Genomic DNA, 18,576 nt, shown 5'->3' with positions numbered 1-18,576 from the left:
GATGTCATTCACTGGGATTAAACTGATTTCATACCGAGGCTTCTGTTTTAAGATACAGGTACTTCGGACAGTGGAAGGTTAGAATGATATCTTGAAATATGTTCCTGTTATCTTGAAATATGTCTTGAGTCAGCAGCTAAGTCAAGTTCTGGTTTTGAAACCTGATAGATCCCAGCCTCTGGTATTCCTTCAAATAAAACTGTCTTCTGCCCAGAGACTGAACATTTGGAATTAGTCATAGATGTGAGCTTTGTGAAGTTGTGAAAATGAGGCTTGGGTTATAGAGCCAGAAATCACTCTTAGAAGTTTACTTTGCTTGTTGAAGAGATTTGGCGTAGTCAAGGGTAGAAACCTGTTCTCCAGAATGGCATTTGCTTTCTCTGTATCCCTGTATATATTTCATTTTTTGTTGGCCAGCTAGCTGACCGCAGCAAAGCGATTATGTGAGGTAAAGCAGACAGATTACACAAGAAAAAATGCCCTCTTGCACTAATTTTTGTATATTAATTACAGGTTATTCTTCATTTATGACCCTGGAAATCTACATTTCCTACTAGGAAACTCTTCAGTGAATAAAATCTCTCTCTGGTCTGTAATAAATATAGCCTATGATGTAGATATTTGCTGTAAGCTTTAGAATTTGATTTTTGTCAGTCTATAAATTTTCATTTTCTTCTTACACTATTTGTCGAGTGTAATTATGATTCAGTTGATGATCACTGCATAATTGCACTTGATAGGCTGAGTGGATCCACTGTATGTAACTTCAGGTAAAAGATCTTTATATAATGCTGCTGAACGATAAAACCACCAATAATTTATTTTTCTTCAGCAACAGTACTGCAATTCTGTGACATCAAGTTGGTATCTCCTTAAAAACACTTCTAAATTGTTGGAGCATCCTGTGTGATAGCTCTTGTATTCAGTGAGTTCTTACATGTTTCTGAAAGATTTATAGTGAAGTCCAGAGCATTTCAAGGCCAAGTATAACAGTCTTGTCAGATACAGCTTTACAGCCTAGTGACTTATAATGAGAGTAGAATGTAATTAGAAATTGTCCGTGTCTTTACTGAGTACTGATGAAAACTATGGCTCAAAGGTTAATTCAAATAATAATTAATATTGGTTTCTGTCAGAACAGGTTGGTAATGAAATCTTTGTCGTACGATGACTCTGATTTTAAGAAGTGGGTGGGTGCATAAGAAATAGAGGCTACAGTTTACCTTTTCTGATTATATTCAGTTATCTTACAATCAGCATGATAGCTTGATAAAGCATAATTTGAGGGCAATTTAAACATACTCAGAAATATTACAACCTACAGTGAAAACCATTTAACATGTTGCATCCATTTAAGGAGATAAATTCATAGCTAGATTGCTGAAGTAGGTGGATTTACTACAAATTATCCTTAAGGACTGTGTAAGAATTTTTTTGTTGTTGTTAATAACTGAGCAATACCATGTGTTTGTGGAAAGTATTCTTAATAAGATTTGCTAGCATGAGAAATGTGGGATGTTACATAGATGTTTGTTTAAATTGGACTAGTTTCAACGAAAGCGATAGACCAGGTTTTGCTGGCAACCAAAACAAATTCTGTTCAGTTTCCTTTCCCGACTTGAAATTTTCTATTGGAAAAAAATAAACGCTGTTAGCTCTTGCTTAAGCTAAACCCATCATTTTTCAGTTGCAAGTAGTCAGCGAACTACTAGACCTGTTATTTTTGAGAGGCATTTCACAAATGCTTTGCTATCTTCTGATTTTTCTGTATCTGCTCTGATCCTGTTCTTAAAATCTGCCTACCGAAAACCTTCTCCAGAAGGTTATACCTATAGCTTGGTTTTATGCGTCCAAATAATTCTGTGTAATGTGCCTTTCTCAAACCTCTTCTTTCTATTCAATATGCCTGTCTTAAATGTTACTGGACTGCCTCCCACAATTTTTAAACTTGCTGGGATTTTTAAGGCTGTTTCCTCTGTTGCCAAAAGGGAAACTTAAATGCCCCTAAATTAGATCTGACAAAGATCAGGTATTTTCATTCTTACACTTGTGAAGTGATCACTGACTGATTCTTCGTCCCCCCCCAGTCTAGATAATGCTTTCCATACAAACTGCATCAATTCTTGGGAAGCAAAGGGAGTCCGCAATCAAGATTGTACCTCTCAGGAGCGGGGCACCCAATGGGAAATGAGTTACATGGCGGGTGCGGGAGTTGAGAAAGGGGATGTGCATGCGTGTGAGGGGGGTTTTAAAACTGCTAAACTGCTGAGTTGAGAGATATGAAGCATTATGTTGACTTCTCAGAACTATTCCTGCTGTTCTTGCTTCTGTCTTCATACATCTTCTCACAGACCTGGATGAGAGAGTCTGTGCTATGCTGAAAGTTCCACTAGATGGGGGGGGGGGAAGTGCAAATTTTAACAGTAGCATTGGTAAAAAGCTCACTGTGCAAGTTAGATGCTTGAATTTTTCTCTTTCTCATTTTACTGTAAGTAAAGAAATACTGTCCTGGGAACTGAGCTGCATTTAAGAGTCTTACAGAGATGTCTGAAGCTACAGGATTTGAAAACTCTAGTGAACAAACTTGATTAAGAAATAAAGACCTTTGATCTAAAATGAAATCTGCATACAAATTTTCAAAAGCTAACAAAGCAAAAAAATCTAAAGGATGGCTGAAATCTTTCTTAGTGAACGAAAGTTGCATATTTGTGCTTAATGATTTAGTTCTTTAAGAGAATCCATTGCCTGTAGAGTTGGTCCAGCTTCAGTAGAAGGTCTGCTGTAGTGGTAGGGGGGAAAAAAAATATTTCTAAATCTGAAATAATAAGATTTACTGAAAATTAAACTCCTAATACAGATATGCTGCACTTGTAGCAAGACTTAAATGTGCCAGAACTTGTGCTAGTACTCAAAGGTGTCAGAGTACAAATGTGAACAGATAGACATTTAAAAGGAGGTGTTTTGTTGACCATCCTAAAAACATTTTTTTGTTTGTTTCTGTATATTCTCCAAACAGCAATTTGAACTGCACATTAGGTTGTTCTCCCAGTCCCTTTCAATGACAAGTCTGTGTATTGATATGAAGGTATCAGTTAAGACTACCTTTATTTAACTAGACATGCACGCACTGGTGTAAATACGCCATCTCCAAATAGCAGTGAGACTAGGCGGTGGGGAGGGGGGGAAGGGAAGAGGAGGATGGTCATTTCAGTTCATCTTTTTTAATAGTGTAAGTGGCAAAGTTGCTTGGGTTAGGTCTGCTTGAAACGTGCCGTAGACTGTCCTGTAGCTTGCTTTCTCCAACCACTTGAAATTCTTTGGGAAGGGAATCTCCCAGAGGATTGTATCTGTGCTGTGGAATAAACAGTTGTCGTGTGAAACTGATGTGAGCCTTAGTTTTACTCTGCCTCCACTAAAATATACTTTTACGGTAGTTTGTGCAGGATCAGCACAGAGGAGTACAAAGAGGGAGCTTTTCAGTACAAAGGCTGCCTGTTTGGCCTGCCCAAACCACCGTGAATGTGTTTAAAGGGGACTTTTATTACCATGGAAACTCTCAGACAGGAAGGAATTTGTCCTGCCATATCTAGAAAATAGTCTGTAATGGTCAGCTCTTGGAACAAAAGTGTTTCAAATAGTGGGATATATTTAAAAATTCTTGTGGTGAATATGTTTTTTAAAAAAGAATATGTAAAACCTATTCTTATGCTAATGGACTTTTAGTATGGGGATTTAGGGAAGACTGCAGACAAGTACGATGTGAGCAGGGGAAGTGTTATGGGAAATCTAAGAAAGTTTTACCTCTGTGTTCAGAAGGCTTCCTAGGTGTTGAATGGATATCGATGAAATATTCTCCTGTTAAGTAGTGTGTTTATCCATCACATCCGATCATTGAGGGACTGTGCGTGTGCTTGGCTTGAACTGCTGGAGGCAGTCCTCTGAGCGCCATGGATTAATTGCTTTTGGAATGTCTTAACTAAACCCTGTTCTTTGACTCTTTTGACAAATATCCTTAGTATTCACAAATGGCCTCTATTTTCCTAAATCACAGAGATATAACATTTCTTGTCTAAAAGAAATTTTAACGCCAGATCCCAGAATATTTGGACATCCTTCACTGGAGTTGTACGTTGGTATGAAATAACTCCAAGTCGGCAATTTTCCTTTCCAGCCAGCAGGAGCAGCTAGCGGTAACTGCAAGATTTTCCATGCTTTGCGTAGTGTTCGGTATTGATTTCATTGTGTGTTTGATTAGTCAGATGCACAGTAGTTTTTTCACTTATTTGATCAAATTAGAACTAGTTGGGTTTTTTCTTCTCTGAACGTCATACCAGCAGACACTGGTTTCTCATGTTCTTTCTATACAGCAAATGCCTAGCTTGTTTTAATGCTGTGCTTTTCAGGTTAAGTTGTTGAACCACCTGGCCGTGGCCTGAAGGCGGTTTGAATGAGTGGTATAGTAATATATACTGATCCAGTGGGCTGTGCTGCTTGAAATCGGCCATACCACTCTTGCTTCTTCCGTTGAGCTGTCATTGCTGTTCAGCTGCCCCTGCGGTGACGATCTTCTGATGGCAACTAATGGTGAGATCAGCTTACCTCTAGTGTCAGACTGCACCCGAACATTTTCTTGAGATGTTTGGTGTAAGCAGCAGAATGAAAGCATCTTGTCTGTGGTTAGGAACAGGAATAACTAAGGAGGAGAATGTGTCATGAAAACTTGCCACTGCCCTGTCAATTTTGTACTTGCTGACGGCTGCTGAAAATCAATGTTCAAGTCTAATTCCACATGGCCGGTTAGGTAAAGAACAGTTTTTTATACGTAGATAGTTACAGATGTATAGATATAAAATGGAGTATTTCTGTGTGCTTTTTACAACCATTGAATGACCTTGTTTGCATCATCAGGGTTAACACTCTAATCTGCTGCTCTCACATGAGGACTTCTCTCTTACATGTTGATCAGTTTAGTTTCTTGCCTCTTGACTTGAGGAGGCAAAAGGATTGCAGAAGGTAGTTCCAACCGGGCTTAAAAGAAACAAACAAGAACAAAACCTCACCCCCTGCTCTTGTTTATAAAACTGTCTGCTTAATGGCTGTTTCCCTCACAGGGCTTGGTCCCTTTCCCTCATCTGGGACCTGAGTGTAGGCTGTGGTCCAGACTGTGCCAGGGGATGGGCATCTTAATCATGGACAGTCATCTGACTTTACAAAAGTGTAGAAACCACCGTTAGATGTATTTCCCTAATAGTTGACGAAGTTGAGAAAGGAAGTACTGGTGACATCATGTATGACTTAATATAGTTATTAACTGCGCAGGTGTTGTAAAGCTGTGAATCTAAACTGTAGTGGAATAATTTTACCATATGTCATGGGTTTTTTCTTCCATTTTTATTCTTCTTCATTTACCATGTTTGGTTTTTTCCTATTTAAAAATGTATTTCTGTGCTGCTTTGGTTCTGTAGTACCTCTTATTTAAAAAAGAAAGAAGGGGAAAAAACAAGCATCCCTCAAACCTTGAATGGTTTTAGTCTTAATCCACTCATTTCTCCAGTATGTGTGTGTAGTTTTTGGCTCCTTGCTTACCCCTTCAATTCTAGGCTTTCTTGAGCTGGCAGTTCTTCATCTGCTGTGATTTTCATGAAGAAGGCAGATGCCCAGCTTGCTCTTTTCTGCTACCTCCTGCTCCTGTGAGGAGCTTGCACCCAGTGCTTGCAGGTCCATGTTGCATGGCTTAGTGTTGCTCTCCTGATGGGAAGTCTGGGAAGCACTAAATCATCCGGCCACGTACCGCTTCCTTCAACTTTCTCCCCAGCAGATCCGTGGGCTGAGTTGCAGTACCGCATGATGGCTGCACACAGCTTTAAAGCTCAGGAGCAGGGATGGGCTTTCTGCCCCCACCCCCTCGCCCCACGCCCGCACAGACATTTCCCTGCTCTCCAGCTGCTCTGGTTTCCATCTGTTACGGGGCCTTCTGGTGTGACTGTTTCCTCATCTGCTGAGCCGAGTAAAATGCTGAAGGACCAGACACTGCGCTGACCCGGGGAATTAGGGGGTTGTGGTTTTGGAGAAAATGTCTCGCATGTTTATTTTCCTTTCCTCTCAGAAACTTGGCATGCAACGCAGGCACATCTAATATCTTGAACTTCGTTAGGTGCATTTCCATTTCTTTGTAGCAAATGTGTTTACTCATCTTAGTTGTGTGTGCAGTGTTGCAGGCCTATCCTACATGGCAGCTGCCTTCCACCCTGGGAGGAGTTCTGTGCTTCGGTCTGTGATGGGCTCAGAAATGTACAGCAATGCTGAATGCTAACTTGCAGCAGACAGTGGGAGAAATAGTTGAAGCCTTATTTGTGAAGACAAAAACATGCAACTAGTAAGAAGTGGGAGGGAGCCAAGGGAGGTGTTAAGGAATCTTGGAGTGGCCATCTCTGTCTTGGCCCAGGAGCTGCAGAACTTTACCCTGCAATGTGTCTTCTCTTTCGGCGGGTGGATGCCTGCTGCCCATCTTCAGACTGCTATTTTAGGCTGCTCTTGTCTTTAGCACTTATTCCATCCTGCGGTCGCTTAGATTATCCCTTTCACAGATTGCTGGGCTGTTGCTCTCTTGAGTGATGCTGGTAAGTTACCGACAGCAGCAGAGACAGTGGCAACACAGGCATGCAGCTGAGAAGTATCCCTGTAAAGCAAAACAGGTGAACAACAAAAGATCTGTTTTATACGTATGAAAAATTGTAATAAGTTCTGACTTGCCAGAATGCAGAAGTCCTGCAAAACTTCATTAATTATCCCTGGCAAAGTATATAAAATTGTCAGAGTGCAGTCCCTTGCTAGTCAGGTTGTCCTACTGAGTGAGTTGCTTCCCTTTTTCTGACTGTTGCGTCATCTTCCTTTTGGAAGTGTTTGTTCTTGGCTTTTAAAACCTGTTTAGACACTGTCAAATTGGTTTGGATTTTAAAATTATACGTGTAAATGAGAAATGTACCTAGCACCCACTTTTGTAATTGAACAAAGCTTTTATTTCCAGAACCTGACTGCTACTCAGCGTGTGGGAGAAGCATGCTCTGACAACTTGGGCTGTTTTTTGAGGACTTCTGTGATCTCACTGAAGGGTTTTAATATTAATTCATCACTAGTGTTATGGTTGTGTTTTGATGATAGTCACTTAGGAGATGGGTGTTAGGCAACCAGTTGAAAATTACTGTAAAGTGATTTTTTTTTTTAAGTGGTTCATACGTTCAACTTGAAATCCCAGAGCACATTAAAAGCACTAATGCTCATTCTTCTGAAAGCAAGGTTTTTTATGTATTTCTCAAATTAGCGCCCCTCTGCCCCCAGATTCCAGCTAATATGGTGTATGTAACTTAACCACTGATTTCTAACTGGGGATCATGCATTTATTAGCTTGATGTTGGCAGAAATTGATAATGGAGAAATAAAATAGAGTTGCTGACAGGAGCAGTTGTTTGCCTTTTGGGAGGATAGGTGTATTGCATTATCAGATGTAATACACTTCTGGATAGTTTTCTGTTCAAGTACATGACTATCAGTGCAGCTGCCACGCGTTGTTCTGTGCAGAGTGAGAAGAGAAGCTCCATGCCCATGAGATCTGTTGCCTTCCTGAAAAACATGGCATGAACAAAACTGTGACTGAGAAGGAGAGGACTCAGTGAAACAGGAGTGTTTTTATTGATGGATAACAGCGTGTGACTCAGTATCTCAGTTGTGTGCTCTGTCATGAGCAACTACGACGTTGTAAATAGCTTAGCAGTGTACCTGAGCAATGAGAATGGCATGGAGATGCCACGTAAGGGGCCCTGCAGGGTTTTGGAAAGAAGCTTCCCCACCATGCCTTCTGCACTTGGAGCATTACTAGGGAAGACACAAAATCAGGATCAAGGAGAAGCCAGCTTGTGATTTCTGAAGTTCCGTTTCTGTAACAGTGGAGCAAGTGTGGATGGTTTAAGGAGTTAGGTGGATATTTGGTATGCTAGTCTGTCCAGCTACAAGGCTACTGTATGGTGCAGCAGAAATGGGAAATTCATTTAAACGACTGACTCAGTAGTTACCTGGGTTTGAATTCAGCCAAAGCTGCAGATCCCTAGAACAAAAACAAATAGGGGAGACTGGCTGGACAGCCTCCTGGCTCCAGTGAAATGTGAAGTTTGTGGTAAACACTTAAATCGTTAGTCTAATTATCAAAACTGTAAAAAGATTTTGGAGTGTGTCCTGTAGCCGTTTCACTTGTATCAGTTACCAGAAAAGTGGTATGGCTTTTGTGAAAATACAGGTGGACGCTGCTTTTCTAACAAAGTATACATGATTGGACTATATTGCAGTCACAGGTTTAAAACAGAGGCGCTACATAGATTTCTATCTTGTAGATGTTCCTTGCATCACTGCTTTGTTTATGTATGCTTCCTCCTCTCTTCTCAAATGAAACTCTGTCTTTAAACTTGTTTTAGTTGGCTTCAGCTCTGGAAGAAAAGGCGTTTATAGTACTGCTGTGGACCTTACCTGTAAATTCACTCCAGCTTTAATGCTGTTACTTCATTCAGTGTTGTAGAAGGTGTGAGAGGAAGCTCAGTTTTGTCCTTGCTGCAAAGATGACATAGGGAAAGGGTGTGAGATGTGAAAAATTAACTGTTCATCCTCAGGTGAAGTAATATGTCATGGCCATATCAGTAATCTCAAATTCCCAGATTATCAACAAGGGCTATTTGTGGACTAGGCTGATAGCCTGGAGCTGACTCTCCTGGTTTAAACGAACTAAATTGAATTATGTATTTATTGTAGACAGAAAAAGTGATTTAGTCTGTTTCTTAGTAGAACATCTTGATGCTGTGAAAAAAATGTAATAATCCCTCCTGTATGTGATGCTGCTTACAATCTTGAAATCCCTAAGGAATAAGGGAATTTTTCCTCCTGAGCAGACAGATGTTGATGAAGTGGTTTTGTTGGGTTTATTTTGTGTCTTTTGGTTGGGTTTGATTTTTTTAACCTAATGCTTCAATTACTATTTACTAAGAAGAGTGTAGAAATTCTTGTTTCATAGCACCTTCCATCCCTTCTAAAGAAAATGCATTTTATATGGAGGTGTCAGGAAGAGTTACTAGAGTACATCCACCATTTAGTTTTACAAACAGCTAACCGCTGCTTCTGTAAGTGCAGGTGCCTTAAAATGTAGGTATTGAATAATCAGAAAAATCAGTCTGATGCCATTTATGGTTTTTGGATAAGTACAGACAGTCTCTTTTTTGATAAGAGACTGTCAGTATTGTAAAGTCTGAAGCTTAGAATTTGTTTAATAAAACATTCACTTAGCCTGCCCCTAGAAAGTTAGTTACTTTGTGGCTACTTATAAAGGTAGCCACAAATCAAATGCAAATGCAGTCTTCCTCAGAGGAAAAAAGACCACAAAAAAAGGTCTTAATTTTAAATAAATAATTCCAGGTTTTGGTAGCAACAGCTTTTGTATAAGTTGAGAGTGCAGTCTGTGCTGTAATGCAAGCTTGACATGAGGCATGGTTGACTAGCGAGGAGTGACTTTGAAAAGGGAAGGTGGCTGCTGACTTACCTGAATGCTCAGAAGCAGGCTGGAACTCCTGACAATCCCAATGAACAAATCCGGTTGACAGCTGTTGCTACTGCCTTGCAGACATCTCTTGATTGCTTAATTCTTCTCTTGGTTTCTGAGTAATTTGCAGAGCTGCGCAGAATGTGTTGGGTGCTGTGGAGATCCGATAGGTGCAGTTGGTATTAGGTCCTTCTGTTAGCATCCATTACGCTGAGCAGTGAGACCTGGGTTTGAGGAAAACCTGAACAAAAGAGCCTCCTTAATTTTTATAAAGACCAGGTGGTAGAAGATCAGTCTATCAAATTAAGTCTTCATGTATTTTAGAGTGGTGAGACACTGAAGTTTCTCAAATAGATTTTTTTTCCTAAATAATTTGTCTTCCAAGCTTGGCACACTGGTATACAGTGTCCAAGGCGACCTGATTCTCATGACTGGCTGTTACTGAGGTGTTTCATTGCGTGCTTTGCTTTGAAGCTGCGCTCTCAGTTGAGGACGTAACATGTACTTTTTTGAGTTGCTTTTATTTCAAGACTAAGTTCAGGGATTGCTGTTGCCTGAAAACAGAGAGGTACATGGACTTCTGGTGCTGAGCAGGGCAGGAAAGGAAGAATCCTGATCTTAATGTTTCTCAGATTTTTGGACAATGCTTTGTGATCAGGTACAGTAATTTAAAAGGTGCTCTAAAAGTTGGTCAGGAAAGCTTGTTGTTGAGGTTTATCAGTGGCAGCAGGCAGTTCATCATCCCTTTCAAGTACTTCTAAGTACTTTTACTTTCATAACTAGTTTTAAATTATATATATAAATTATATATATATAACTGGGGGGACAAGAAGGTAGTTTTTATTGCTTTGCAAGCACTGTTAGTAAAACAGTTAACCGAGTCTCAGCTCTAGGTCCAAATAATATTTGTTTATACAGCATAAGCATTTCATCTGCCACTAATGCCTGTGACTTCTAAATCAATTAAACTCTAGCGGAGCCTCATCCATGCTTTTTTTTCTCAGCTGTGCACTGTATTATTTGGTTCAGGTGATGTAAGTCTTTGCATGCTGACTTAGAAAGATAGGCCATCAGGATAGTTCTTGATGTACTAGGGATGCTGTAATAATGCCATTTACTGTTTGCTTAAGTAAAACATAGTGTAGGGTTCATGCTTTTAGTCTTTTGATGGCTGTTGTATTCTGAATGAGTGTTTTTGTAGAGGTAAAATAAATTTGGAAATGTTGTTTAGCACTGGAACTTCGAAGTTTTTCATACCTGTTCTAATTTCTTTCTCTACATAGTTTGTAAGCAAGAGAGTACGTTTTTAGCTTTTGCTTGATGTCTTTTTTTCCACCTTTGAGTAGCAGGTTTTTACCCCTTGATAGACTGAAGATTTTCCTAGTGTTTCTGCAATGCCCTGTAGCATAGATAATATACTGGCTCCTGTAGGTCTTGTTCTGTCAACCAGACTGTGAATAGTCAATGAAATAGCTCTAAACATGGCTGGTTACACAAATCTGTATCGTAGCAGTCTTCATATAGTACTTAATGAAGGGCCCTGAACTCTGTTGTTCTGGGATCTTTGTTACTTAAGTGTTTCTGCTTGTTATTTTTTTTATGAGCCATTTTATGGGTCAGACTTTCACTTTTCAAGGTATTTACAAACACAAAATAAAGAAATTGTGGGTCCAACAGAGTTCACAATCTAAACTTCTCCAATGTTATAAAAATAAATCTTCCTATTTTTCACACTCATAAAATAGTATTCTAATCTAGTTAGCCTGTCCCCTCCTTTAATTTGCTTGTTTTTCCTACTTCAAACAAACAAACAAAACAACACCCTCTCTGCTAGATTTTAACCTTACAGAAGGCTTCTAGTGAGTAGAAGTACATTTTTGGTTTTGTTGAGGGGAAGGTAGTGTGGGAATTACCTTCTTGGTTTGGGTTTTTTTTGTTCGTTTGTTTAAAAGGACTTGGAAACTTCTAGTCCTCTGTAGATGGTGCAGCAAGATTGATGAGCTTGGAAAGTAAATTTAAATGGAATGTGAATAATTAGGAACAGCAAAGATAGTGCTTTCGGTTATAAAATTAAGAGATTCTGCTTTACGTAGTTATCTTTGCTTTTTGAGAGAGGTGGAGCTACCTACCATGAAATGGAGCCAGTTTCCAAGCTTGTTTTCAGATGAGTAAAAATTTCCTTTCATATCTTATCCATGAATGCAGCACTGCTCTTGTATGTTCATCATCAATCTCTGAAAAGCTTGTGGAGAATTGAAGGTAGCTCAAGAACTTCCCTGTTGGGCGTAAAAGATTTTGTGGTAGATGAATGTCAGCTGCTCCTACTGCTTGCAATAGCTTCAATGACTATGGCTCTGGGTGCTGGGTCAGTAATTATCTTTGACTTGCAAACTACATCCCAGTTCTTCAAAGTCTTGATGAGAAGGGGAATGAGATTGCATAGTTCTAAAACTTTAGATGACAGAGTTTTCCCTGGAAGGCTTTTTTTGTTTGTTTGAACAAAACTATGTTGGAGTAATTCTAGAAGTGCATATCAAATAAGCAACACACCTCAAAACACCCCAGTTAGTTTTCTTCTTTGTGAAGAAATGGGAGACCCATTAAAGTTTTGCACAAGAAAATTTGGTTCTCTTCCTTTTGAATTTCCCCTGCTTTTATAGAGGAAGAGAATTTTAGCTCAGTCCTGCCTGGAAGGAAAAGCCATGCTGCACATAATGCCTGATGAGGGTTGCACTCATCTGAGAGTCCCCTTTCCGATTTATAACTTCTGGCACCGTTGCTTATGCTGTGTAGCCTTTTTCTATGTCTAAGTGAACTTGAACACAGCAGGTTTTTTTACTCTTAAATACCTCGGTCTTACACACTGGGAGCTGTTGAGAGCTCCAAACTCTTTACCTTTTCGCATTCTCCATTGCAGAGAACAGCTTGGTATAATCACTTATGTTGTGGTCTGAATAAACACTGATGATCACTGTGAGGCAGGCATTATGTTAAAAACAAAACAAAACAAATAATCAAACTTGATTTGTGCATGCAAGAGCCTGCTTCCATTCCACAGGCCAAGAATAAACTACCTTTGCTGGCATATCTTTCTTCAAAAAAAGGATAGGATGTTTAAGATACATGTCTTAATTTTGTTAAAACAAACAAATAAGTGGTCCGATAAACAGCAGTTGTGGAAGGTCTTTTTGGTATCTGTCCTCTATCCCAGCTGTCCCCCATATTCTTTGGGACATTATTGGACATACTTAATTGTTCAGGCAGTAAATGAAGGTTCCTGAAATCTATTTACTCCATCTACTGTGTTGTATCCTGCAGTGTGCTGTCTTTCTCCACACCCTCCCTCCCCAATCCTTTTTCTTCACAGTAGACTTTGTTAGTGAAATAATTTAATACTTCTTTTAAAGAATCTATTGCATGTGATAAAATACATAATTAGTCTGGTACTACAGGTCTTCTTTCTAATAGAAAGTTAAGATTCATAGAATCCAATAGATAATGTGTGATTTCATTTAACATACTTTATAAAACATTGATGTTGTTTTTTCTGGAAGAGATAATTTGTAATCCTTTACCAATGTAAGATGTAATTTTTTTCTTTCCCAAAAGGTTCAAGACAGTATGCTTAAGTGTATTGGGCAAAAATTATCATCAATGCTGGAAGCTGAGTAAGGGCTTAAGTTCAGATGTAGGATGATTCATCTTGCCACATGTAAAGAGTATAAGGGAGAACTACCATTTTGTTCCACAATCTTGAAATATGTGAAAACTCTGGCTTTTCACTTTGGATGTATAAGGTGTATTTATCTTCACAGAAATGAGTGTGGATATGTGGTTCCTGTGCAAGCGCAGACTGTGATCTACCAGTATTTATGAAGAACACATGTACAGGAAAATGACTCTTAAGTACAAGTCATAAATTGAAATGATTATAGAATATGCGTGGACAAATATACCATGTGTGGTATCGGTAGACTGTAATTTCATCAAGTGGTTTTTCAGACTTCATAAACTATGAATGAAACATGATTGTATTGGCCTTACAACAGGTAAAGTAAAATATAGGGTCTGGCTACTTTAAAGCGCTCATAATTCTATAGCTGGAAATAGCCTTTTGGGATACGATTAAGTCTTAAAACCTGCCCGTGATTAAGAAAATACATTTCAGTGAAAATCACATGTTCAGAAACCCTGGGAAACATTTGAGTATCCACCTCATGAATTTTTACAGTTCCCAGCTTTCCGGGTGTAAACACTGCGAGCTACTTCCAGTAAAAGGAAGAGAACAGGCTCCGTTTTACTTTGAGCTTCGTCACCTTTCTGATTATTTTTGTCGTTTACGTTTTTTTGTTTGGTTGGGTTTTTTTTTTTTTTGCGATTGGGACCGCTTGCTGGTCTTTGTTTACTTCGGGGGATGCGACAAAGTGGGAAGGCTTGAGGCTGCTGTGTGGAGGGAGGCTGGGTGAGGCGGCCATGCGCGCCCAGCCCCGGCCCTGCACAAACCCTCCCGCTTGCTGCGGCGACCTCTGCCCTTTTCTATCCTGTGACACTCAGCCTGTCTTTGTGCTCAAGTTTATTCATGATGGATACGTTTCCCTCCCAATCGCATATGCTGGGAGCCCGGCGGAGCGAACAGATAAATTATTTTCAGCTGCAGGCCTGGCAGGCCTGGGCTGGGGGAGGAGGGCGGCGGAGCAGGGAGAGGGGCCTGCTGGAGCGGGGCCCCTCTGCACCACAGCCAGCCAGCCGGACGGGGCGCAGCCTCCCGCTCCCCGTGGAATATGAAAGGGGATGACTCTCGGCCTCTCAGATCCTTTTTAAATGCAAAAGAATGTAGGAAGTTGCCAGAGCAGTTGGTTAATCAGTGACGACTGCAGTAGGTGCACAAAAAACAGGGCCCTTAACAAGAGTCATCAGTTGCACGGGGTGTTTTTTCAGCGCCTCAGCAGGTCGCCGCTGGCTCCACCTCTTGAATCCCCCGGCCGGTTTAGTGTCAGCTTTATAAGACAATGTAATTGCTGGGAGACTTCTTGGTGACTGATGGCGACAATGTAAGTCTTCTCCCTGACACCACCTCCCCCCCTCCGGCCCTGCCTCGGCTTTTTGTTCTCCTGGACATCGTCCTCGCCGTCCATCGTCCTCGCCGTCCATCGTCCTCGCCGTCCATCGTCCTCGCCGTCCATCGTCCTCGCCCAGCCGCGGCTCAGGGCGGCAGCCGGCACCCAGCGCCCAACACGCCCTCCGCACCAGCGGCTTCCAAAGACCCCAGCCCGCTGACACCAGCAAGGGCACAGGCGATACCGGCTGCGCTTGTAGCGTTCAAACCTTTTTTAGGGTTACATCCAACATGTTATAGTTCCCCTTTATGAAGTCATTTGCAAGATAACACCGCTATCAAATATTTTTAAAAGTATTTCTGAAATATTTTTGTGACTGCATTGTTTCCTTTGCTTATCTAGGACTATTTTTAGATAAACCTCCTCCTCACATCTGTATTTTAAACTTAGATTGGGAGAGAGGGTGGTCGTATGACCAAAAAAGGCCTCTTAAAATTCCAGGCTACGTAACACTAAAACTGAAGTGTTTCTGGCTTAGGCTTGTCCCCTCTCCTCCCACCTCATGTTTGTAATGTACTTAAATGTAAAAACCTTTTATTTTTTTTATTCCTCTGGTTACCTCATTAAAGACCTCCAAGTACATGACTTCTAATAAATGGCTATAAACTTTCCCTTTTTTCTAATGACTGCAAAGAAAAGACATGCTGAGGTTTCTTATTTTAATGTTATAGGTGCTGACAAAATTAGCAGTGCCCCATGTTTGGAAAAGAGTTTGCAGCCCGACTGGTACGGCAAATGCAGAAGGCATGTATTGGGAGCATATGATATAACGACGAGGCTCAGAGGGTTTGCATCAGAGTGCTCCTAGATGTTGTTGTGGTCTTGTATCAGAGCTCCTGTGAACTTGAATGACGTAGGATATTGTTTCCAAATGTGTGGCACAGGCTGAACTCTAGCTGGTCATTCCTGCATCAGCTGCTTGACAGCAACAAGCTGCCAAGTATTCGAAGGCTGTTGTGCCCTCAGTTGCCTCTGTAAAAGCCCGTTCTTTGCCAAAGTACATGATGTGTTAAGCAGAAACCAGATTGCATTTTATTTCCTTAAATACTGTACGGGAAACTTAGTTTCATGCATTTCTTGCCCAGTGTTGAAGATGTTACTGAATAGCATTCATGGCATTTAGCTGACTGCACATACGCAAAAACCCTGACTTTTGAGGAAAGGCACGTGAGGTTTTCACACACCCCACCCCCCTTCTGAGTTTAACAAGACATTATTGACTGCCTTGAACTTGCCACTGCAGACTTCTGTAAGGATGTATTTCCTTGAACTAAATGAATTTTACTCGATAGATGTGAAATTAAACTTTTCACAAATGCTTATACCCTGTTTGCTGACTCTTCCCACTGAAGGCAGAATATTCCTGACATGTGTGAGGTCATTCTTTTCATCCTTGCAAGTCCTGTCTCCCTTTCCTGGGATGGGGGGAATGAGATTACTGTTATCCTTTGATCTGATATAAACTATACAGACTTAATTTTTAACACAGTTGTACTGTGTGAAGTGCATACTAGGAAAGCATTCTACATGAAGAAGTGTCTTTTGGCATTTGGATAACCAAGTTTACTTGGAAGTTACAGTCAGAAATCATGTTGCCTGCACAACAATGAGAACGAAGCATTAAACACGCAGGAGACTAGGCGCGCTTCCCACGGACGCAGTTAGGCACTTGCGTAACTGTCCTGGCATCAGCAGCACTATTTGCTTGGTAGGTAATTGGGCTGACAGGTAGAAGTCTCATCAGTCATCTTCCCCAATTTGAATGTCTTGGCATGACTTTTCCAATGTTGTCAGGGTTTTACATGTGTTTATGAAGATTTTGGTGAATGTTTTCCTCCAACTTTGTTCATAAAGTAAGAATGTGACTTTAATTGCTGTCATTTGTGTCATCTACTTCCATGCAGCAAATGCTTAAATTACTACCCCTAACAGCCATCAGGAGCTTAGCAGTTTTGAAAAGCAGTTTAAATACAAAATGTTTAAATGCAGATTTAGTAGCCTGATGTTTAATCCTACATTTTGAGGCTCTGGTCTCAAAATGACCTCTGGCATGTTTTTAGCATGAGAGGTCTTTTTAGCCTAGTTCTTCAAAATAGGACAGTATTTGCAGTGTTTTTTGTATTGCATTGTAGGTGCATAGTTCCGTTATATGAGTAACTGTTTTGTTTCTGTCTGTCGAGTACTTAAGCGCTTTGTCTGAAATATCAACTGATAGCAGTAAAAATATTAACTCTGCATGACACATCTCACTTCAAAGCTTTAAGCAGTCAGTATTAGCTCCTTCACACATTCTGTTTATTCAGTTTAGTTGCTGCAAGGCCATCAAGAAATGTTGCTAAATTTCTTGTATAGAAGGATCAATAGTTGAATCGAAGGACCTGTTGATTTACAAAACATTGTTCTGAACAGCAGAATGTGAGGAGGGCATGTGCATCTGTGCTGCCCCTGCTGCTTCCTGGTCTTGAGTACTGGGATCTGCTGCTTTGGGAGCAAGACTAACAAAGTTCAGGTTTTAGTTTTTACAGCCCTAGATCAGGTTATATGTATGCAGCAGGCAGTTTTGTTCCACTCAAAGTGGGAAGCGGCCCAAGGCTACTGAGTCCACGTAGCTCTGAAATATTAAGTTGAGCAATGGTTAACTACTACTTAAATTTGAGATCTAGCTGTTTAGGACTGGAATGTTGCAGACTGGAGTAAATGTAAGCTTTGTCTGTTGAGACAACAGGGTTGTTAAGCAATTGACTGTGTCCTGGAAGCTGGGATCATGCCATTGCTTTGAACAGAAATAGGTTGTCTAGGCAGTCTTCACTCTTTGAGTTCAGCTTCATTGATGCAATCTTTCATGTTCAGGAACAGAACAGCTATAGAATTTTGTAGCTGAATCTGCATAGTTTGGTTAAGATTACTTTTAAAAAAAGGTTCACTATCTCTTCATACATTCGCACTTTTATTCAGGAATCCGCCTTTCTAAGGCCCAGAAAATAGTTGTCATTTCATGAATGTCTATTGGTTTTAACTTATGGGATGGTAGAGAAGATGATGCACTAATATATATTTTTAAACTACTTAATCATAAAAAGACTTTCAGCGGAGCTTAACATCATCAGTCTTGCTGTTAGTTGTCTGCTTTCCTGGAGAAGTGAACAGTGGCGCTTAGTGAATTCATCATAGCTAGAATTATTGCTTGGTGCAGGTCCTACCTTTGTGTGGGAATTTTTTTTTGACAAGCCTTGAGGATTTAAGCAGAGAAATTACATTACTTGTAGTGAAAGAAGCAAAAGATTGCAACTTATAATAAGGCTGTGACTCTCATGACTTGCTTAACTATCTAGAAGGCATCTCTCCTGTTAGCATAGGAGGTTGAGAACTTACTAGGTAATTCCAGTATTGACTGTTTTCTTATCAAAGAGTTGATTAATTCAGTTTGATCGGGCTTCAGCTGCTACTGTCTTTTCTTCAACATGTGCTATATATCACATCAGAGGTCTGACTTTTATTTGGGGAAGTAGAATCAGGTTTGAGAGCACACAACTTCTGACTGTAAAGGGCTGTGGTCATTAAATTTAAGGCTAAACTTAAACTACAGTTTCAAGACATCTTCTCAAGCACATTCTTAAGCTGTGTTTTAAACCTAATAGCTTTAGCATCAACAGCTCAAACATTAAATCAATTCACACTTCAGATAAAAATGCAGAGCTAAAATCATAAGTAGCAGCAGACAGTGTTTTAATTCTTAATTTGGATGATGGATTTGTTTGCATATAAACTGCATCATAAACTTAGAGGTTACTTTTCTTTTTAAAGAGAGTGTTCTCAGGAAGCTGTTCCGTACCATGCCTCCTTCATTGCAAGGGACAGTCCCCATCCCAGACCTGCAAACTG

The 18,576-nt window shown here is 40.3% G+C and overlaps 1 protein-coding gene across 6 annotated transcripts in view; it reads left to right on the top strand.

Annotated features, from left to right (window-relative positions):
- Window positions 1-18,576, top strand: part of CHD7 (chromodomain helicase DNA binding protein 7) — a 132,230-nt gene that overhangs the window by 21,198 nt on the left and 92,456 nt on the right. Inside the window, exon 2 of one of the 6 annotated variants that reach the window (XM_064442652.1) lies at window positions 15,366-15,480. The exons of the other annotated variants lie outside the window; for them this stretch is intronic. The gene's annotated coding sequence lies outside the window, so the exon portion shown is untranslated. The remainder of the gene's footprint in view (window positions 1-15,365; window positions 15,481-18,576) is intronic. 6 annotated transcript variants of the gene reach the window in all.

The sequence above is a fragment of the Phalacrocorax carbo genome, chromosome 2 (assembly GCF_963921805.1).
Source record: "Phalacrocorax carbo chromosome 2, bPhaCar2.1, whole genome shotgun sequence".
In the NCBI taxonomy this organism is placed as follows: Eukaryota; Metazoa; Chordata; class Aves; order Suliformes; family Phalacrocoracidae; genus Phalacrocorax; species Phalacrocorax carbo.
Note: the sequence above shows the minus strand (reverse complement) of the source record. Positions and strands in the feature narration are given on the sequence as shown.